Source organism: Pteropus medius, unplaced genomic scaffold (assembly GCF_902729225.1).
Source record: "Pteropus medius unplaced genomic scaffold, Ma_sr-lr_union100, whole genome shotgun sequence".
NCBI classification, from domain to species: domain Eukaryota; kingdom Metazoa; phylum Chordata; class Mammalia; order Chiroptera; family Pteropodidae; genus Pteropus; species Pteropus medius.
Window position 1 is genome coordinate 20,796 of NW_024345483.1, and position 25,268 is coordinate 46,063.

Here is a 25,268-nt window from a genome sequence, read left to right on the forward strand (position 1 = left end):
GGGCAAATGCAGGTCCACCCACAGTTCCAAAGCTACCATATTCTTCTTGTTGAGCGTTGCTCTACCTAGAAAGGCACCGATTACATGTAGTCTAAGCAATTGGCACCTTTTTAAGTAGGGCACTGCACAAAGCATGTCTTCAAGGTGGTATTACTTCCCTAGTCCACATTCCAACTGAAATGTATCATCAACCGCCCGCAAACATGACATAATGATTGTTGTGAAGATTCCTCCATTACCTTGGACAGTGTCTACCAACACCCCTCCAATTTTCAGCCCTCCTATCATGGGCATCTCCTTGGGTCTTCTATGCTCACATGAAGGATTACAAGAACCCAGAGACAAGGAGGTTTCTCCTGTTGTCTCTTCTATTGTGAGGTGTCTTTATCTTTTCTAACATGTAGGTATTCCTGTTTTCACAGAAAAAAAAACACTAAAATCACCCTGAATATGCCCAAGATTGCACCCCGATGCCTGCCTGCCATGATGCTCCTGAGTTCAAGACAGAAAACTCAGGAACACACGCATCTCTATGTGGGTCCAAGGCCTCGAAAATGTTGATTTTGTTGAGCATCACTCAGCTCAGAAGTACCTGTTTACATGCAGTGGAAGGTAACAGGCATTTCTGATCAGAGTACTTCACACACCTTGGCTTAAGGGATAGGATGTGCTCAGTCTCCCTTGAATTCTCTTTGAACCATGTTCTTACTGATCATTGCTCTACAGAGAATCATACAAATTACATGCAGACTACAAAGAGGCACCTATCTAAGTAGGGCACTGCAAAGAACTCATGGAAGAAGACCTGCAAAGTCTCCACTGAAATCTCAAATACAGTTTTCATATCTCAGCCCACAACATGACAAAACTATCCAATATATTTGAATAAATGGAAACTATATGACAACCCTACCTTCCACTCACAAATCTCAACGTCGAAATCCCTCATCTGCTCTGTTTACCTGGATGATGATGATGACACAAACATTAACAAGTTTGACCCTGTTTTCTCTTCCATCCAAGGGCATCCTTATCTTCTCTATACTGTTACTGTTCAGATGGGTTAGCATGAATCATTGCAATTATCTCAAGATGCCTGAGATTCAGGTGGCTGTAAGGCAGTTCAAGGCACTCAGCTCAAGGACACATGCACAGCTACCCACACAATCTAAAGGCCAACTCAAATGACTTTCTTCCCGAGTGTTGCTCTACTCAGAAAGGAACCAATTACACACAGTCTAGGTGATCAGCACCTTTACAGGTAGGGCACAGCACAGCACACGGCTTCATTGTGGCGAACCTGCTCTGTTGCCTCTGGAATGTCAAATATTGTTTTCATTTCTCTCTCAACCACATCACAACACATTTCCACAAAATGAGACTATCTGAACACCATAACGCAAAACTACAACCCTCAATCAGTGGGAATCCCTCACCTGCTCTGTTTACCTGGATGATCAGGACGATACAAAGAGAACACGCCTGAGCCTGTATTCTCTCTTATCTGAGGGCATCTTTATTTTTCCCACCCTGCTGGTGTTTACCTCATTAACAATGGATCACTGAAATCATCTCAGGTTGCATGAAATTCAAGTGGAAGCAGGGCCTTCCTAGTGGCAGGCAGGCAACACAGGGAAACAAGCATGTCTATCCACCCAGTCCGAAGGCCAAACCAAACGGTGTTCTTGCTGAGTGTTGCTCTACTCAGAAAGGCCCAAATTACACATAGTCTAAGTGATCTGAACCTTTCTAAGTGGGACACCACACAGAGCAGTGCTTCACGGTTTGGCTTGCACAGTGTCTACTAAAATCTCAAATACTGTTTTCATTTCTCACTCAACAACATTGAACAGTACCCAGAATATTAGCATACACTGTGACTATTTCACTCCCTACCATCCAGCTCGTTAACATCAATCAGTGGGAATCCCTCATATGCTCTCTTTACATAGATGATCATGATGACACAGAGAGGACAAGCTGGACCCTGTTTTCTCTTTCATCAGTGGGCATCTTTATCTTCTCTAACCTGCTGGTCTGCACACTGTTCATATTGATCACTGAAATCACTTTGGGATGCCTGAGATCCACATGGCTGCGAGACCTCCAAGTCAATGCAGGAAAACCAGAGACAGATGCACGTCTACCCACTAGGTCTAGAGGTTACCACAAACAATTTTCCTAATGTTTCTCTACCCAGGTAGCCACGATTTCATGTATTCTAACCAACCATCAACTCGCTGGGTAGTGCTCTGCAGAGCATCGTTGCAAGGTGCAGGTGCTACCCAGACCACATCCCACTTATAAATTTATCATTGACAGCCTTCTAACACAACATAATGTTTGTTATCCAGATTTTTCCTTTACCTTAGATAGCGTAAAATGGCCACCCTCCAGTTTGCCCTCTCCCAAATTGGGGATGCCCTTGGGTATTCTATGATTTCATGTATGATTACAAAAATCCAGAGATAATGAGGTTTCTCCTTTTTTCTCTTCTATTATCAGGTGTCTTTTTTTATCTATCTTGTAGGTATTCCTATCATCTTGAATATACAAGATCACACTCAGTCCTCCGGAGTCATGACAGAAAACTCAAGCATACACACATCTCTACATGCGTTCAAAGGCCTATGAAAACGTTACTTTTGTTGAGCATCACTCAGTTTAGAAAGGTGTATTGACATGCAGTAGAAAGGAACAGGCATTTCTGGGCAGAGAACTGCACATAGCCTGGCTCAAGGAAAAGGATGTGGCCAGTCTCCCGTGAAATCTCAAATATGGCTTTTATTTCTCTCCCCACCATATCACAATAGCACTATCCACGATATTTGCATAAACTGATTACAGTTAACTGAGCACTCTACCATCTAACTCGCAACCCTCAGTTGGTGGGAATCCCTCGTCTGCTCTGTTTTCCTAGATGATCATGTGATATAGAGAAAACAAGCTTCAATCTTTTTTCTCTTTTATCCCAGGGCATCGTTATCTTCTCTAACCTGCTGCTGTTCACATTGTTTGCAGTGGTTACTGAAATCATCTCAGGATGCCCAAGTTCCGGGTGGCAGCAGGGCCCCCCTGAGTTGAAGGCAGGCAATTCAGGGACACAAGCGCATCCACCTACACAGTCCAAAGGCCACCACAAAGAATGTTCTTGTTGAGCAGCAATTTATCCAGAGAGACACCCACTGAACAAAGATTAAATAGTAGGCATCTTTCTGGGAAGGGCACCACACACAGCTTGTCCTCTAGACAGAATAACTGACCAGTTATCCTCATGCTCTCAAAGTAGCTGTCATCTGTCTCCCTACCAAATCATGATGATTGTACCAAGATTTTCCCATAACTCTAGATAATGGAGGGAGACCCACTGCTCTCCAACTTGCATCCCTTCCTCCACATCTGCTCTATGTTTACCTGAGTGATTATGAACACCCAAGAGAGAAAAAGATTGTTCCTTTTCTGTTTTCTTCTATTAGAAAACATCTTTATGTTATCTAACCTTTAGTTTTTCATGTGGTATGAATGGAAATTTGAAAATGCTTTGGTTCTTTCTATAGCTTAAACAAAATCTTCCAACACATTTACCACATCTTTCTTTTCCCCATGAATTTCTTCAAGGCACATATATAAACAGTGACAAAACATCTAATATTCTATAACAAGAAGTAGAGATACATCAGAGATGAGAGGAGAGAAATTTACCTCCCTTTCCCATACTTTAGAAGAAACTAAACTTTTATCTTTGTTAATTCCAGGAGAGAAATGAATTTAGACCTGGGATCTGTCTTTTTGTCTTCTCACTTCTGGATATCATCTACCCTAATCGAAATTCTGATTGTTGAAACTATATTTTTCTGTTCCTATATTCTGAAATTTTTAAAAGAATTGGTTGATAACTAAGAAAATGAGGCAGGTCAGAAAGATGAAAAAGTCAATTATTTTCCCTTTTTTTCTGGCGGTAAGCATGAAACAAAAATAAGAAAAATAAGAATGTATTCAAAAGAGAAATAATAAATTGTAAGTTGTTAGGAAGAACAAATTTCAATATGTGAAGACATACAAAGCTATTTAGTTTGTTTTGTTAGACAAACCATAAGCTTGTTTGACTAAGAAAAGTGTTTTTTTTTCTAATTTTAAGAAATCAGGAAGTTAATAGTAGTTAAGAAAGAAGTATAAAATTAATATATTTCAATATTAAAAATATTTTCTCTGGTTCCCTAATTATAGAAGAACAGCAATACATTTATTTTGAAAAACTAAGACAAATTCAGTTCATAAAAATGAAAACAATTTATACCATTTCTTTTCTGCGGGATCTTGTATAATCTTTCTACATTAAACAATGATTTCCTTCTGAAAATGCATTATAATTGTTCAATTTGATTAACAAATAATTAACATCTGCTCAATACTCTCTCATCAGACAGGCCGAGTGCTTAACATACATTTGGAGATCATTTCATTTGCTTGAGATAACATTCGCATTATATTAAAATCATGATTCAGGTTATATCACAGGTTTGCTATTAAGTCTAAATGGAGCAACCTATGTAAGATACTTGAGTAACCTAAAATGAGACATAGGCACATCACTGAATAGTTTATCACAACGTTCCTTACTGCAGCTGTCAAGACTCTTATTTTTTAATACCATAGCAATTCCCAATTCAGAGACTACTTACCAACACACAAGATATTAACCTACTATTAGAAAAGATAAAAAATCCCACTATTCCATTGCCTGTGTTTAGGTTCTAGGGGCTTCTCAGTTTTCTGGGGCCTAAGTGGGTTTCCAAGATCCAATGGTATCAACGAGCAGCAATAATGCTCTAGTTACCGCAATCATTTCTTTTCCTACCCAGACAATTTTGAATTTGGTCTCACATGCAGGCCCTAACCCAGTAGCTAAAACAAACTCAAAAGAGGTAATTTATAAAATACATTAGCAACAGCATACAACAAATATTATATAAATATGCACAACCTATAATGGTATTACTAAACACTGTGGTTTTGGCTAAAATTGTAAAGAATTCAATGAAAACATTTAGAAAGACTGTCAATTGCGCCTAATTAACCCACATCCCCATGCATTGCCTGCAGCTTCAAGTTTCAATTGAATATAAATAAAAATATATTTCTTTTGGTATGAGTATCCATGAAGTTTTCTGGAAAGTAAACTAAAACATAATGACAAGCCATGAGTGTTCTACATTTTATATAGCATACAAACCAACCCACACACCACTGGCATTGTAATTTAACATGGATATTGTTGCTATCATTCAATAATATTTCTCATAAAAAATATTATTGAAAGATATCTACCAGGTATATCACTGGTTAAAAATGGGATGTGGTGGGGAAGCAATATTTGGTGGGAAATTACTAAATATCTCATTATAAATTATTTCCTTATTTTAGTAGTCATATAAAAATTATTAGATCCTTAAAAATCAATACAATTTTTCCGCTTGTTTTGGGATAATAGGAAATCTATAATCCTCTATGAATCTTGGGATTTCTTACTGGATAAAGGGTAATAATGGAAACTGCCATTAATGTTAGCAAAGAATACAGAAATAGTCCTAGTATTGGTAGTAGCAGTGGCAGCAGTGACAGTAACAGAAGCAATAACAGTAGTGATAATTAAGTATTGACAACGTAGCTGGAGCTTCCAGGCCGATTCTTTCATTGACCCATATACCAAAATAAATTCTGCAGGAATTTTGCCTACTTGTTAAATTTAATTTCTCTCTTAAATTGTCTTTTTTTTCCCTATAGAAAAAGAAAGCCAGAGCCACCTTGGATGGACTGAAAGCAAAATCCTCCTGAACTTGGTAGGAACTCAGCATACAAATAAATCCTGCTTTCTTGAATACCACCAAAAAGAACCATAAAGTCCTTAAAGACTTCAAAAATAAGAATTCATTCAAAACAGAAGAAAAATATACATCTGCTAGGAATAAACCTATCGTGTACTGTGTATACTGTCATGAAGGAAGCAGCATAATTTTCTTGAGTTGAAAATGTCTGGGTTGCATAACTGATCATGTGCAGGATAAGTAAACAGAACTTTTTAAAGATGTTTATATTCCACAACATCCTAAATTTGCACCCTATAATCAAAACTCTGTCATTTATTAAAGGAAACTTAAAAAAATGACGTATATAACCACTGAATAAAAATAGTTGTGACCGTTAAAAAAACAGACAAATGAAATGAGTAAGGCACATAATTTGCCTCCCCCTTTCCTAAACAGAACCATCAAAAGTTTAGCAATTACTAAATTGTGGGAGTAGCTTAGCAACTTATACAGATGTGACTTGTATAGAATGGAGAACCTGTATGTGATTCAACAATTTTTTTTTAAATTTACATTCATGTAAATGAATACTGCAAAACCAAATGTATCCCACATGGATTAAATAGTTGAATTTTAAAATACAAACACAGTACACCATTTAAAATATAGATCAATATCCATGTCTTATGTTTGATGGATTGACCAGATAACAGAATGCACATACCATGATCTCATTCTATAAAAACTATGTGTATCCCCTCATACATTTTAGCTACTTTTATAGCAGAGTAATAAACTCTCATTTGTAGATGTAAAAGGTTTTGAAAATAAATATACCATGAAGTTCACATCAGTTAAAATACTTACATGGAATATAGAAAAGTGTGTTTATTCTGCTTAAGTTCACTACTTACTGAAATCATACTACATACATCTATTATTAATAAAAATCACTAAAGACATTTCATTCTTTCAAACAATAAAATCTACATCACTCATTACACTAGGGCCCATGAACAATTTACTACACTCCATATTCACCAATATTTCCCATCACTGAAATAATGATTAACATTTTGATATTAAGAGTAATAATAAAAAATAATAATAACCAATATTTACATCAACTTGATGCTTACTAACCTTTCATATAAAGTATTTAGACTGGATTTTGACTATTTAGTTTAATCATCAAAATTATATAAACTTATTTAAACTGAAAATGGGTTAAAGACTTAAATGTAAGGCCTGAAACTGTAAAACTCATAGATGAAAACATAGAAAGTAAACTATTTGACATCAGTCTGAGTAACATCTTTTTGGATATGTCCTCTCGAGCAAGGAAAACAACAAAAACCAAACACACACACACACACACACACACACACACACACACATCAATAATTTTTGGATTACATCAAACATAAAAAGTTTCTGCACATCAAAGAAAATCTTCAACAAAAAGACAACCCACTGAATGGGGGTATATATTCACAAATGATATCTCTGATAGGAAGTTGATATCCAAAATATGTAAGAAACTCATTCAACTCAATAACAACAAAATTAATAATCTAATTAAAAATGGGCAAAAGACACAAAAAGACATTTCTCCAAAGAAGACATACTGATAGCCAGTAGCAGACATATGAAAAGATGCTCAACAACACTAATCATCAGGGAAATGCAAATCAAAACCACAACGAGATGCTACCTCACAGCAGTCAGAAAGGCTATTATCAAAAAGTCAACAAATAACAAGTGTTGGCGAAAATGTGGAGAAAAGGGAACCCCCGAGCACTGTTGGTGGGACTGAAAACCGGTGCAGCCACTATGGAAAACAGATTCCTCAAAAAGCTAAAAATGGATATACCATACCACCCAGCAATTCTACTTCTGGGTATTCATCCAAAGAAAAAAGAAACACTAATTTGAAAAGATATATGCACCCTTATGTTCATTGCAGCATTATTTACAATAACGAAGATATAGAAGCAATCTAGGTGTCCATTGATGAATGAATGGATAAAGAAGGGGTGGTACATACGTACAATGAAATATTATTCAGCCATAAAAAGAATGAAACCTTGCCGCACTGGAATATTATACATCAATGAAAAATGAAATCTTGCCATTTGCAACAACATGGATGCATCTAGAGGAAATTATGCTAAGTGAAATAAGTCAGAGAAAGACGAATACGATATGGTTTCACTTATATATGGAATCTAAAAACAAAACAAAACAAAAATGGACACAGAAAAAGACCAAAGGGATGGTTACCAGAAAAGAAGGGGAGATAGGTGAAAGGGGAGGGAAATATAGTCAATAATATTGTGATAAGTTTACATGGTAACTGGTGATTACTAAAATTAGTGGGGTGATCATGTTGTAAGGTATAAAAATGTCAAATCATATTGTGCACTTGAAACTAATCAATATAGGCTTGTATACCAAGTATACTTAAATAAAAAAAATTAAAAATTATATAAACTTGATTTATACCATAGAATTTTTTGAGCTTTGAATAAATAAAGGTATCTCCATAACCTAGAAGGTGACGGAGATTCATAAATGCCTATATAATTAGTAGCCATTTCCACTAAAGGCACATATGTTAATGACATTAGTTATTTCCTATTCGGATTTACCATACACATTCACACGATGTGAACCTAGACAAAGTCTTTCTTAGTGAGGACTTACCCTCATTCACTATCCCACTACTTGTCCTTAATCACTAAAAGCATAAAAGTACTCACGGTTGCCTGGGGTCTAGGTGGCACAATGGCAAACACTTTTAGATGTCAAGCTCCAGGTAGCTACACATGGACAAAAAAATATGTAAGACAGCATTTATAAAAAGTAATAAATTAATCATTAAACACTAGGTTCCCATTTTACTAGATATGTTGACCATCAGAAATTTTCATTAAAAATCATTAGACATGTATTTATCAAAAGTCTACTTGGAGTGGCACATTAGCAAGCTGTATATCCCTTAAATATCCAATAGTTTCCCACCCTTTAAAAGGTAAAAATTTAATTTTATCTTAGAAATACTTGTAAAATTGGTTGTCATATTAGTTATGGAAGTGTTAGTAGTTGTAATAGCAAATGAGCATCATTTGGTGAATGATTATGTAGCTAAAGGACAAGATACTTTTGTTATCTGAAAAATAACAGAAATAAAAACAATTTTATCATCACAAGATTAGATTCCGTTTCTGCCAAAATTTGTTTAGCATTGCATTCTAAACCAGTTAATAATTGATCATTTAAGGCTTTATTTAAATCCAATTCATAAAAACTCGAAATTGTAATAATCTAACTAGAATGCTCTAAATATAAGAACTCACAGAGAAGTTGGGTTGGAAAAAATACTATTTTATACTGTTCAATAATAATAGCAAAGACAAGGGGGATAAAAATATAATCAATAGAAGAAAATTGCTAAGAACGCATTTATCATTTCTAGATATCATTAAGAATACAGCATGGCTTTCCTGAGGAAAACGAGACTGTATGATATGTACCAAAATCACCAGGTGAGAAAGATCTGCTTTATAAGGAAGGATGTTGATTTTGCTCAAATTCCATCATTACCAAAGCACACCGAGAACAAAGATGTTCAGGGAAACTTTACAAAGTGATTTTATTTTTCAGATCTAAATATGAATGAGTTATATTGTTCCAAAAATCCCCAAAGAGAGTAAGAACATTTGCCACACCAGATTCAATGGTATTGTCAAAAGCTAAATAATTAACACATGGGGTTATTGCTCAAATAATTAAAAGACTTGCTAGACAAAAATGCAAGATATTGTGGTATGTAGGAAAACATGTATATGTTAGAAATTGTTTTGCATCCTCAGTTTGTATCATTAACCCAAATGTATACCACTTTAATTACAGAGTTGAATTTGAAAACAGAAAATGCTTTTGATCTGAAATGGTATAAATCTTTTCACATTCGTGAATTAACCATATTATATAGTCTGATGCAATATTTTGCAAAATGGCACACACAAGACACACACAGAAATGCAGATGTTGGCACACTGATTTCTATTATAAGGACAGAGTACATGTTTAAACACAGAAAACGAATTTCAATATTAAGTTACCATGGGTTAACATTATTAAAAGGAATAGGAATGCAAAAGTTGTGTGTGTGTATCTTAGACTCACTACTGTGACATAAGTGTACGGATCATTAAAAAACCAATAGAAAAAGAAAATAAATTTACAACACTCACCTTTACTGCGTCTAGCAGCTTCAACAAGTCACTTTAATAAAAAGCTTCTATTTGTATAAAGAAAAATTTGATATTAATAAAAATCGTAATCATTAACCATTAACATTGACAATTAACACTGACTTAATGATCACTTGCTTGCTATTATGGGTTCTTAGATGAAATCTCGGTAGTGTTCAAATTCACTCACATCTCTCATCATATAAAATCGTTATTAATTTTTTATCCTAGAATTGCCTGAGAAATGACTGAGAAAGTGGTAAGTAAAAGTGCTCTTTGTAGTACAAATTAGTAGTTGATAGAGGGTCACGGGGATGGGAAGCATGACATAGGGAGCGCAGTCATCAGTAAGGTAATGGCTAGGTGTAGAGCCAGAGAGAAGATAGAGCAACTGGTGGGGCGGAGAGGTGGGGGGGGCTGTGTTTCATAAACTATATAAATGTAACCAATGTTCTGTATACTTGAAACTAATTTTAAAAAGTGTTTTTTGTGTTACTAATAAACATAATAGCCATAGTAGTAATTGTAGCAGCAGCAATAGTTAGCAACACAACACTAATAATATTTGCTTAATGATTACTTACCTGACAGAACTATGCTAGGAACTTCCATACGGATTTTCTCATTTAATTATTGAAACAAACATGTATTAATGAAATTTAATAATACTATAGCACAGATATATCATGAGTACCAAAGGAGATGACACGTGAAAATACATTTGAAAACTGAAAATCAATAGAAACTCAAAAGCAATGATATTAGCACAACAAAAAATTGCTAAATATCATGTCCATAACATGTTAAATTCCTATTAAAAATTACCAGTTTTGTCCCCGAATATCAATAATTACTGGCCAAAGACTATTGAAATAAGAATGCATGTAGAACATTTAAGAAGTTTAAATTTCCTAAAAATAAATTTACAATTTGTTTTTCTGTTATCTGCACAGAAAATAGAATATTCTGGAAAACTGCAAACAAAAATAAACTATTATGTAACTGCTAATTTAACTGTGACCAGGATGAGAAACACTCATGTAGTTGCATTATTGTATTGATTTTTTTAAAATTCACTCATTATCCATATATAATCAACAACGTCAATAATATATTTGTTTAATGCCTACAGCACTTGGTATTCCTAGGTGGTCTCCTATCCAAGTACCAACCAGGCCCAACCCTGCTTAGCTTCAGAAATCAGATGAGATCGGGCACGTTCAAGGTGGCATGGTTGTAGACTTGTCAATAATATTTTAAAGGAAATTTGAGAAAGCACTTCTAATGTTTACTTCTTAATATAAATGGATGATATTAATCAAGAAAACCACAGACAGGAATAGAAATGTGGGGACTTGGCCACGGCAGATTCAAAATGACATTATCAAAGAGTAGAGTAGTTAACACAAAATGACCTTGGTTTACAAAGCCAAAGAAAGTTCCCTACAACAAAACTGGAAGCTGAAATGGCTCATTTCCTGAGGAAAAAAAAATCAATTTAAAATCTCACATAAAGATACAAATCCAAAAGCCTCCACCACGGATTACAACAAAGAAGAATTTTGAAGTATCAAATCAAAGTATCAAAATCTGAAAAGTGTAACATATTAGAAAGCTATATCAAAGAGCTAGCAAGCCCTTCCTAATTGTTGAGATTAACCCCACGGGTCATAGTTAGGGCCTAAAAGTCTGAAGAACTACTGAGGTTAATTAATGTGAAGATCAAGGTATGTGCAAAGGGCCAATGGCAGCAACACTGCCTCAGGGCTGCAAACGAATTTCTTGTTGACAATATTTAGTTAAATATTAAATTCCAATATTAGCTATATAATCATATATAATCAATATGAATATCCATTAGTATGGATAGCTATGGAGTATTTTGAGGAATAAACAAGTTATATAATGGGCAGAGTGGGTTCCAATATTCATGTGAGAAAAAAGTACAAAACTACAATACTGGAACCAGTAAAAATGTCTACATTCATTTCTAGGCACATCACACAATATGCCAAATGTGTATATATTTTCAATACAACCAAGAAGATACCAGTTGGCATGTGAGATTATAAAATATCACATTATAAATCATTGCCTTAGTTCACAAGTTATGTGAGTTATTAATAGCTTCATTAATACGACAATATATTTCATCTTAAAAATCACTTGCAAAAAGCTGAAAATCATATGATATCACTTATATATGGGATATAAACCTAAGAGCAACAAATGAACAGGACAAACAATCAGAGACTCATGGACATGGACTATAGACTAGTGGTTACCAGAGGGTAGGGGGTAGGGGAGGAGGAGGGGAGTGTGTAGTAGACGGAGTAAAAGGGGTCAAATACATGGTGACATTAAAGAATTAAAAATTAATTAATAATGACTTGCTATGAGACACTAGAGAAACATTAGTTTCTACAAGTCCCAGGATTTCCAGTCACCTAACATTTGATAATTGAAGATTTCTGCTTCCAGATTAGATGGAAGAACAAAATTTATAACCTGCCTAAAACAACAAAAATTGAACGAAATAGATGGGAAGAAAGGCTGATGTTGTACTTTGAGTAACAGATGACCACAACCCATGAGGAGAGCCCATCCACTGTCTAAGGCAACTGCTCAGAGAGAGAACACAGATGCTAATGGGGAGGAGGAACCAGGGCAAAGCCATGTTAACTAAATGACATGGAAAATTCGTGATCATCTCAACAGAGCCAGAGAAGTGCTTGATAAAGTCTAACATCTATATTTCAAAACAATCTGAGCAAACCAGACAGAGGAGATTTATGTCTTCAATCCACTGAAGGGCAACGACAAGAAACCTACAGGTAACATCAGACTTAATTGTAAAAGACTCAGTACTTAACTCCTGAGAGCAGGAACCAGACAGAGACATCTATAGTCACTATTTCCATGCCACACTGATGCTGAGCTCAAAGTAATAGAAGAAGCTGATAAAAATCCTTCTTTGTTAATTTTAAACCTTGGATAGACAAAATCAAATGTCTGACATTTGCAACTATTAACTGTCCCTCCCTCCACACACACACGTTTGTGGTGGCTTCAATATTTAACAATGTAGAGAACGATCTCCACTGAACAGTTATCCACAGTTATAGAAAATAAGCAAATTGAATAACAACAAGTAAAATATATTCCAATATGTAAATGAAAAACAAAGCCTACACCACACCCCACGAGTGATAACTAAATATACTCCTCTTATCATTAACACAAGTAGTGCTAGTATTATCAGGGCTGATGGCACTCATTTTAAGAGTCATGGTAATAATAAATAGGAAAAACCTGTTGAATGATTGCTATCTAGGCAGGTAATATAGTTCAGACATTATTGTGGATTTTCTTATTTGACACAAAAAACCTAAACCAAAGAAATTCTCCATGATTCTATAGCTCAGAATTTTCATGAGGATTTATGGAGGAAAAATGTAGAAAATACTTTTTGTGACTGAAAAGCAAGAGACATGGAAATGCCATCTTCGAATCACAACCACAATTCCACAGCTACCGAATACCATTTAAATATGACAGGTCTAATTCCTATTTACAATCTTCTTACCTAAGTGCCAAAAGTTCTTCCAGGAAATTTGATATGACCCAAAACTGTCATTTATACCATAAACAAACTATTCTAGATATTAGTGCTTCAGAAAGAATCCCTGGTAAAGCTGGATGAAAAGGATGCAAAATCCCTACAAAATTATGGTTTTAGAGCTCAGTTCTGTGAATGAAATAAACCTTTGAAAAAGAGAATTGACTACTGCTGAGGTATAATCCAAAAATATTTTTTTGTATTTAATGATTTAAAGCACTGAACAGGGGGATTACACAGTATGTTCAACCATTTAAAACTGCTTCAGAAAACTGTAGGTGTCACCACACATGCTTAATGGTCTTAAAAATGAGAAGGGTCAAGAGATAAGATGGTAAGGCAAAAAGTAAAGATGTCTAAATCTCTATGTCTCTCACCCATAAGCAATAATCAGTCAGTCGTAATAAAAATAAAAATAAATGAAATAGTAAAAAAAGTGTAAAATATGCAAAATGTAAACTCATTGTATCCTTTCCAGACATCTTTGAGGAAGGCAGTATAATTTTCTTGAAGGACACAAAAGCTGAATTGCATAACCTATTTCTTACCGGATCAGGGTAAGAGCAAGATCTTTAAATCCTTTCCTATTGGCTGGAACAAATCCGCATTGGCCCTTGCCCATATTTAGAGTTTAATGGTTTCAACACTGTCTGATGTCCAGGTGCTTGCCAGGACTTTACTGGTTCAAACAACAGCAAAATCGCCATAGTAGGGCAAAGTCTACAACTTTGAATTCTCCCCACATATGTTCCCTTTCACCACTAGATTAAATGAGAATTACCTAAGAAAATTTGACTTTTAAAAAAGCAAGAGATTTAACTTCTACATGCCCAGGGACTGCTTCTGCTACAAGGTGATTATTAACCAGCTCCCAGGTTACATGATAAAATGAGTCAGCGTCAAATTACTAGCAGCAATGGCAGTAGAATTCAGCACTAATGTTGCTAATTATATTATGAAGAATAATAGGAACAAAAAAATAAGAGAAGAACAATGAGAAAAACTTACATTTTCCTGATCCCACTTGCACAGCAGGCAATATACTTGGGGCTTTTATGCAGATTTTCTCATTTGATCCTCAGGATAACCTGAAAAGCAAGAGAGAAGCAAAGTCATTATGTTATCAAAACATAACATTTCATATCTCCCCCGAAATTACTTATGACATATTCACTCCCTATTTACAACTGTTTTTCTTTCTATATCACTCACTGGCTGTTCCTCCTCAGTCGTCTTAGCTGATTTCTCTCTATTGTCTGAATATTGGAGCACCCCTGGGTTCCATCTTAGAATTCCTTCTTTCTCTACCTACATTCATTCCTTGGATGAATGCTTCCAGTCTCACGACTTTCAATAACATCTGTATGCCTCTGACACCCTATTTTAAATTTGGAGCCTAGGCCTCCCTCCAGACCTCAAAGGAACTCAATAGCCCACCCAAGGTATCCATTTGCATGCTAACAGTGATCTCAAATTTAACTGACACCCCCCCCAACCTTCTTAAAAGAAACTTCCCCATCTCACCCTTCCGGTTATCTAGGCCAAATTCATTGAATGCTTTTTTAAAATTATTTTGATTTGTATTGTCTGATATGGTCACCATTAACAAGGAGCCACACGTGGCTATTAAGCAGATGAAATGTGACTTGCCTAAATTGTGAGGTATTATCCAAGAGTAAAATACATACCATAAATCATACAGCAGAAAAAATGTAAATTACTTAATGTTTTTTATTGATTACCTGTTGAAATAATAAAAATTTGGATATATCAAATTAAATTAAATATATTGACATTAATTCCACCTATTTAACTGTTTAATGTGACTATTAGGAAATTTCAAATTACATATACAGTTCACATTATGTTTCCATCAGACAGTAATGATTTATACCAGACTGATTCCAATGAGTTTGGTTTTCATGTGGTTGCCTGGGCATTCCTTGATCAGTTGGATTCTTAGTCCCTGCAAAACATTTATTTACCTGAGGGCCCTTTTTAGAACAGAGGTGAAAAAAAAAAGACTAAAATAAATGTCCGAGGTTTGGGGAAGGGAAATGGGCAATAGAACAGAAAGCAAGAAGCCTTCAAAACTTGCTTGATAATTTCGATATACCATTCACTTAGTTGATGTATTATACTAAAGGTGCTTTGCACAGCTATACTACTGGAATTGAAACAATATGCAAATAATATAGGCATAGAATAGTGAAAATCATTCACAGAAAAACTATAAAAAATAGTAAGCCAGACTAGAATATTGAGCAGAAAGATGAGAAATATACACTGATATCAATAGTTTCCTTACAAACCAAGCCATAATCAAATAGAATACAAGGGGAAAGCCTACTCAAAACAGAATTCTTCATTAAAATTCCAATACCGTATGAGCAGAAAGAAATGAGGACTATTGGAACTTTACAACATGGAGTCCATGGGAGCCATGACAGTGATGTCAACTGGCACATAAGGGGAATACCGTTAGGATATGACTGGAACACCCCAAACCACAGAGATGTCAGCTACGACTATCCTGGATAAGTCCCCACCTGCAGGAGCCGATAAGCATGAGGATCCCACCTTGTAAGGACCACAGAAGCTGAACACCTTAGACAGACGATGCTCAAGCCTGACCAGAGAGCATCACAGACAGGTGCACCAGAGCCAAAGGCCCTTCTGAGAGCCTGTCGGAGCCACTAGCTTGGGACCGACATGCAGTTCTCTGCGCTGCCCATCAACAGAGTTCCCTTTGGAGATGCTAAGGACTTTCATCCCTCCACTCTGCCACATGAGACTCTGTACTTCCTCCTCTCAGTGTGCTGTGTGTTAACCTGCGTGAGTACCCGATTGGTTTATCTAAGAAGGTTCCACTCAATAAACCTGGCCTTGGGGAAAGACACAAATGTGTTCAAGGGTGTTACTCCGGTAGCTGCTTTTCTTACTCACAAGTTCACCAAGGCCACAATATATAAACCAGAAGCAATGCCACTCCACAATAATGACCAGAAGTCCTAGATTAGATCCTTGAATTCAACATCTTGGTTCTAAAGAGCAAGTGTGGATGAATGGGTAAGGTCTTCATCCCAACAGTAAGCATGCTCTCTGAAACACTCTTATCACTGGAGGATGTGAAGTTTGCCTTGAATTTTACTATGCATCATACTCACAGTTATTACCCAACACATGCAGAACTGAAGAAAATTAACTGAAAATACTACCCACTGCTAAGCTGCTTCAGCAAGTTAGGTGGACAGATAAGACATATAAAAACAAAGAGCTTCCCTTACTTAGTACCAGCAATAATCATTTTTAAAATATATTTGTAAACTACTGATTTTGATAATGATGAAAAGGTAATTCAGATCAACATTCCTGCTTTGGACAACCAAATAAGCTAAGCAAAATATATTTTACAAGTCCTCTTGAAAGTCACAATAACCTAACAAGTTAGGAAAAGTCTGGCCAGAACCTAGGAGACGAGAACCTAGAGAAGAATACCCAGGACTCAAAGGCGCTTTGCTTTACACAGATGGCATGTGCTTCCACTATGATCAATTTCAAGCGTAAAATTTTCCACACAGCTACTGGAGTTTTCCTTTTAAAACATTAACGCAAACACGCTTATTATCCTCTGCTCAAAACCCTTCAATAGTTTCTCATAAATCAGGATAAAATCCTAGGAAACCCCTTGCCTTAGAGAAGGTCTTTCAGGGATCTGCCCTGCCCCTCAGCTGGCCTTTCACACCCTATTTCTTACCACTTCCCTCCCCAAACTGGTCTCTCCACTTTAGAACTGGAGCACACTCCCCCAGGCAGGAAATTGCCTGTAACATTCTGCCTCCAGGCAGCCACAGGGCTTGCTCCTTCGCTTAGTCCAAGGTTCTGCTAAAGTGCCTCCTCACCACAGGAAGCTTCTGACTCTTTCCCATCACTCTCTAGACCCTGACACTGCTTTTTCCTTCTTTGTAACACTGACTTTTTTGGTTATTGTTGCTTTGTTTATTGTCTGTCTCCTGGTGCTAGAATATAAGCGTCATCAGATGTTTTCTTCACTTCTGTGTCTACAATACCTAGAACAGGGCCTGAAACATAATAGGAGCTTAAAAATATTTGTTGATTTAGCCAACAAAAGACAATAGTGTCCTACTATTACAATGGTTAAACAACAGCTCACTGGAGATTTCACAATTCCAGTGATGTGGGGTAAACTGGATTTTTACAAATCATGAATAGAGCTAAACCCTCATTTTACATTATATCCCAAAACTCATTGAAACTGTGTTCAAAGTTCCATTTTAGAATATAATTATATCAAAGCTTACTGATTAAAAGGCATGCGAAAGGTATATTATTAGTGAGAATATCACTGCAGAATAATGTATGTAGCATAATCCTATTGATATAGAAAAAGTGGATAATAAATATGTGTAGAAATAGACCTAGATATAAAGAGATAAGCATGCACATCTGTGGGGAGCACTGGATTTGCTTCAGCCAGGAAAAAGTTGTGGAAATGTTGCTGAGTTTGTACCCTGCTCAAGTCAAGAGCGTTAGAATTTAGGAGTAGGAACACGAGTGAGAGAGCAACTTTTTTTCTTCCCTGAAATGTCCTGCATCTTACATTTGATAAACAAATATTAATATATAGGAAAAAAAACAAGAAAAAGTTGAAAGCAAACCAATGCAACTCATTATATGACCTTAAACACACCCCTTACCCTCTCCAAGCCTGCAGATACCCCATTTCTAAAAAAGGAGATGATAATGTATATTCTAATTAGCAATTAACATTTAGGAAATGCTTTGTAGATGTCAGAGTGCTGAATGCCTTATACTGATCATTTTATTAAATCCTTATCCCCCCCAACAAATACTGTCATATATAAAAGTATTACTCTTATCACAGATTTGAAATGAGGAACAAAAGAGATGCAATATGTGAAAATAATAACATAAAATACAAGACAACAGACAAACTTTCAGGCTAATCATCACATTAGATTTTTTTAATATAACAGTAAATGTCTATATGTATATCACTCTTTCCTAGTTATAGCCTACATCTCTTTCTAGTGGGGAGTGAGTATTATGCTTACTGCCTGAGTTCAACCTCTAATGTATTAAATTGCTGTTCTTTTTACCCAAAGCTCCCTAGTGAATTTGTGTTTCATGTGGCTACCAGAGCAGTCCCTGATCTGCAGCATCGAAGCCTCATGAACTGTGTTTCTGAGAGTCTAGGTCCCATCTCCAGGTCCCATCTCCGTGCAGAGCCTCTACCTACAGGGTACCCTAATCCAGAGAGCAAGACCTCCTCTGCCTGGCTTTGCCAGCACACCACTCTACAGCTCCTGTTTGGTTTCATTTGAATTTTGCAGTTTACCAGACTTTAAATTCTATTACTAACAAACCACAAACACCAAGAGAATGAACTGAAAAGTTTGAGAACTGACAAGATATTTCAATGAAGTAGACAGACAAAAAAAACACACACGCAAATATTTAAGAATAATCACTTCTCTATGTAGCAATAATTAGCCGAAACAATGTTGTAACAGAACCACACACTAGCGTAAGAAAATCAACGTATACAAGAAATTCCCTGATTAGAATCTTAATGAGAACTGCTGAGGACCTATATAAAGACAACTATTTTTACAAAAGTTCTAAAACATGGATTAAATTGATATATACACCTGAACCCGGAAGCATTGCAAATATTTTTTGAGATCACAAAAATGAGTAAGAAGAGATACTTATCATGTGAAATGACATAGTAAACTACAATAAAGAGCAGAGTGGAGAGTGGGGAGGGGTTAAGAGATTAAGACACTACAGAGATCAAAGGGAAAAATGGGAGGTTTCAGATGATAATGGGCAAGTTATATATTTGGAGAGAAAAAGTAGATTCAGATTATCACTGCTCCAAACAACAACCCCCCACATAAGTTAAAAACTTAAACTCAAGTAAAGAATAAAATGAATTCTATAAAGACAACCCAAAAGCATGCCTAGTATACATACTATGTATTTCTTTTGCTCCATGTGTCTTTGCTTATCTTACATTCAATTACAATCAAGTGCTACCTAAGTAGTTTTCAAATATTGACAAATGTTTTAATGCACAACTAACTGGGAACATACACCAGATTAGCTTACTTGGGAAGAGAGGGAGGGAGGAGGAGGGAGCATCGAAAGGAAAAAACGGGAAAAAGTCGAGGAAACAAAAGTCCATCAAATCTAGGTCCATCGTCACCCTCGAAACAAATCCTCTTCGCGAACAATATTCCGTCTCTTTGGGATCAAAATTAGTGTCAAAATGCTCGGGAATGGCCAATCCCGTCTCCTCGGGCATCCGGCGCGGCATGGAGAACTCAAAGGAATTTCCGGGGTCCGACTTTCAGGCTCTTTCAAACCTAGACTCCGTCCAGTCACTGCTTTCTCTTTCTCCCAAGAAGAAAAAGTGAGCCAACCAACATGAAAACAGTTTTGCAAATTGAGAAATGGCAGAAAATGATGACGGATGGTTACAGCGTTGTTTCTAGGTCCAACTAAACCCTTTACATGCACGTTTTCTTACTCAGAAGCCACACACCAGGCTGTTAGCACCATGGAGAAGCGCCTTAGAGGCTCCACTTCACCCCAGGGTTAAACGATCATTCTTTTTACTGTCACTAGTGTGTTTGAGCCTCACACCGCTGCCCAGACAGCCTTGGGGGGTTTCTGTCTGGATCACTGTTCTGGCCACATACAGCCCCTCCTGTTTGTGGAGAAACGGCCCTTCTCCAGGTTGATGCTTTGCAAAGCATCCCACGCACAGGAGACAGTGACCTCCCCGAGAACTCCAGACCGACCGAGAAAATCTGAGAACTTGAAAGACGGTTCAGCAAGGTAGGCAGACAGGAATAAAAGCTCGGCCGCACTCTCAGAGCAGTGAGCACCGACAGCAGCCCTTCAATACAGAAAGAAGGAAGGCAGACAAACTAGGAGGAGGCCGCAGAGATCTGCCCCGGACGGACACGAGGGAAGAAACACTCAGAACCCACACTAGGGTGGAGAGAAACAAGCACACGCCTGGGGCCCTGCCCATCCATCACCATGAGGAGGGCCCGCAGCTCTCAACTGCAATTCTGCCTTCGGAGCCATGACATTCCAAACAGTTAGAGCACCAAACAACAGTAAAACTCATCTGCGACAACTAATGAAGTCAGAAAGTTCATGAAACTACTCACAAAGCGGAGTAATGAGGGACACTGGCCAGGCCGACTGTGCTGTAAAGTGAGGTATTTCAAAGGCCACCAGGGAGGTGGGCGCTGACACCAATATCGGAATCAGAATCAAGAGCTCAACTGCCACCGGATAGGTGGGAACCGTTGGAGCTCGGAAGGCCAGGCCAGAGCCTCCAAGCAAACTGGGTGGGTGGGGGGAGCAGTGGAGTAAAGGTCAGGTCAAGGAAGACCACTCAATTTCTGCTTATGCATCTTCGCAGCATTTCTCCGGTTAGGATGAGCAAGTGATACATTTGTTAAGCAAAATACCAACAAAAATATACAACAAAATAAATATGAAGTCACTGCACGCTCTTCCCCAGTCCCTCAATTTCTCTAGGTCTCAAATTCTCCTCTCTGTACAAATCAGGTAACACCCACTCTTTGAATAACAACAGCAAGGAACCAAGAAGCTATCCAAATAAAGCTAGAAAATATTGCTGAACGATTTGACGAAACCTGGAATCAATGGATATTTCTACTTTGCAGTAGGGCAAGTTTATATATTTAAGATGTTGACTTGTCTCATTTGCAATTTACGGTAACTACATTAAAAATCCTAAAGTTTGTGACACTGGAGGCAGTGTTGTTCAAGACTACTTTCCGAAATTATAGAAATGTTCTACATCCAAGCGGCCCATTTAAGCACAGGACATGAAACTTGATTTTACTTAGTTCAAAATAAATTCAAATTTAAATAGTCACCTGTGTCAGCTCAGCTTTGGGGAACTCATTCACGAAATGAAATTAAAGAGTAATGAGAGATACTTCTCATACCAGATACTAAAACAGAATTATAAAACTACCAAATTAAAACGATATGGTTTAGGATGAAGGAATGCACAGCGTTTAAAAAGAAGAAGAAATGAGATTGAACGCTGTTGGGAAAATTAGATACCTGCCGAAAAATTAAACTGTTAAATTAGCACTTCCAAATTTATACTTAGTAATTTTACACGGGTTAGAACAATGAATTTTAAAATAGAATACAAGATACATCTAGTGGCCTGCAGGAACTTCCACGGCCTTATTTTAAGAAAGAAAAAAAAAATAGGAAGGCTAAAATGCAAAGCATGACCCGTTTTTAAAATAAAATAATTTTTAAAGATTACCTGTGTACTGGTATAGACTGAGGTGTCTCAGCATGGATTGAGGTGAAAGTGTGGGTGAAAGGGCGGGGGCAGATTTGAAGGCGCCTGGAGGTGGGGGATGGGGGAATTGGGGAGGGATGTGTGGGATGTGTGCATATGCACATAAGTAACTTTGTCTGTTTATCAGATCCCCTTTAACAATGGATGCTTAAAGATGGCTTAGGGAGGAACAGGGGCTCCAGAGATCCTCTACCATTTTCTAAAATCTCTACATCTCATGCATTTGATCACTTGTAACTCCTCTAATGAAAACAATTTAATTCTAAAGTTGCAGGGAAATGAATGTCCTTTATTTGCTATTACCCTTAACATCTCCAATTTTAATTTTTCACTCTTCTGGAAGAAAATGCTATCTGCTACATAGAAGGGTTGCAATAATGAGTATTTATTGAGTGCTTTCTGTCTGTCAGGTGCTGGGCTCTGGTCAGAGGGGGATTCTCTCCTGGAATCCGCTCCCCAGCCCTCTCAGCAGATGTAATCACTAGACCTCCTCCCTGGCTGGCGGAGCAGCCGCACAGGTGGAGAGCGAAACTAATGGAAAAGACTTTGCTAAGATGCAAATGAACCAAAACGCTACAGGAGTTATATTACCAAGACGTGAGTTTGATGCTACAGCACATATTTACCAATAACGTGTTGCTTGCACTCTAAAATCCACTCACCTAGCATGTGAGTGCTGGGAACAACCTGTCTCTAATGCCTGTGGTTTGAGCCCCGCTGCAGGCAGTATTGGCATTCACTATGACCAAATAAATGGTTTTCAAGGCATTTGGGGTTTCATTTGGGGAGGTAGCACCCAGATCGGTGAGGCTGCCTAACTCTTCCTATATGGCCACGGGTAGCACTTAATATGTATGAGAATGTGGTGGCTGTTTTTTTTTTAATCTTTTTTATTATTAAATGTACAGCATTCACTTGATTTTAACGATGTAATGCGAACTCACAGAGGATATTATCTACTTAGAAATCCCCAAATAATACATTAAAAATTATGAAAACTACTTAGTCAAATCAGGTAGTAGAAAAAAATTATACATAAATAATGTAACATATTAATATAATTTACATGTATGTATAAATTATATTTGTAAATTATATATAATTATATGTGCAAAATCATACATAAAGGAAAAAATCAAATGCACGGGAATAATGATATCGAAATTGTTCTAAACTTCTAAGGAGAAAGCACAGACATTTCCTAAGTCATAAGAAAGGAGGCTTGAATGAACAGATGTATATTCATATCACTGTCGGAGGAGGTTATCAAGAGGAAATGACTGCTGGCTGACCCACAAGCGGGACCTGGGCAGTCAGAGGCTCCTCACTCCTCCCGTGTCTTTGGAATGTACGATCTGCCCACCGTTTCCCACAGGGAGAGCCATTTTCAAGGATGCACCTTGAGAGAGCAATGTGTTAAAACCCCCTGGACAGTATCAGTTATTGAAACTCATTAAGGACTCTATATAAACTTTCGGGATTGTGGCATGTGGATATAGAGATCTACTGGTCTTTCAGTTGCCCAAGACAAGCCTCAAGTAAGTCCCCTTGCTTATTAAACTTGCCACCTACCAATCTGGAGTGGTCCGCCTCTTCACTTTCTCCTTGCTCCACGTATAGGGGCCAGTTTCAGGTTTCACCTCTGGCACTCCAGAAAGCAACAATTACTGAAAGGGAACATTTGATGTTTGTAATGAGTTTTCTTCTAAATTCAATGTACATTTTATGATAATTGCACTAAAAAATCTCACATATAAATTTCCCCAAATTTGACAAAATAGCATTAAATTCACCCACAAGTACACATGGGTATGTACATGTCCTGATAAAATTTCAAACGGTGAGGCTAATGAAGGATATTTACCATGCCAGGCACTCATTACCATTTTAAAATTGGAATAATTGGTCCAGTGTGGTGCTGGCTGGCACACTGACAGTCAGGGGAACCATATAGATGAAAGAAATACTGGGGAAATAGCAGGGCACAGTGATAAAGTATGCGGTGTCACTTTACATGCCATGCAACTGAATGATGCACTCTGATGATTTTTAAAATTTACTTTTAGACCTCTAATACCATTCAAACATTGACTGGGATTAACACAGAGTAGTTTTAAGTGAGGTAAGAATGCTTCTCTTCAGCTTGCACTGTACAAGAGCATTTTAAGCAAAGCCCAATGAGAAGGAGCTCTGTACAGCAGACAGCTTTGTTTCCTGGAGGATGGCTCAGTGCCAAGTTATTGATTACACGGGGACTTAATCAGTTAAAATTCAAGGGGGGCCATCCTTTGAAGTAGATGCAAGGAGTACTTCTAGTTCTCTGAATTACAGCAAGATTCAAATGAGGGAGCCGAGACACACAGTTAAGGACGCTGACCACTTTAATGCTGCGTCTCACAAAACACATTTGCTATTGGCATCTAAACTTCCAATTGGGCAGCTCCAGAACTGTGTGGATGAGGGCTGTGAGTGAACCTGTTAACTAGCTGGATTTAACCCCTGTGGTTATATTGCTAAACAGCCTACCACGGTCCTAGGAGTGTGGCTGCCAGGGCAAACTTGGGCCGGTTTTCGGCAAAGTCGTAGCAAACTGTTTACGTGAAAGTCCAGATGCCAAAGCAGAGCTCAATAACCCAGATCAGTGTCCAGAGAGGAAATGTCCTAAAGCAAGGGGCTGCTCGGTCTATCCAGCACTTAAGGACTATGATATGCTCTTAATGTCACACTACATCAAAAGTACAGATGGCATTATCTGTTTCAGGCCCTGAGGATACAGCAGTGAACAAATACAAAAAGTTTTAATATTCACAAAAATCATATAACATGTCTGGCACAAAGTGAATATCAAATAGGTATTTGTCAAGTGCAACAAATATAAAACGTGTATGAAAAATCAGTTTTTTATTTACAGACCAGCAAGACTTCATCAGAAAGTACGAGGTGGGGGCTATTTGTGACAGTGATAAAATCTGTAATTCCTAGAACAAACTCTTTGACAAATTTTTTTCAGGAATGACATGAAAACAAAACTACACTTTGCGGTAAACTGTGAGACTACTTGAGTGAGTATTCCAGGAATTTTACTAAAAAGGAAAGCTAAAGCTGGAAAGATGTTGGTTTTTCTTTAATTAGCCTAAAGGTATTGTGTTCAGAACCACAAGGGCACC

The 25,268-nt window shown here is 37.2% G+C and overlaps 1 pseudogene; it reads right to left on the reverse strand.

Moving 5' to 3' along the window:
• Positions 1–11,189: 11,189 nt before the first annotated feature.
• LOC120611516 (uncharacterized) lies at positions 11,190–11,308 on the reverse strand (annotated as a pseudogene).
• Positions 11,309–25,268: the final 13,960 nt, after the last annotated feature.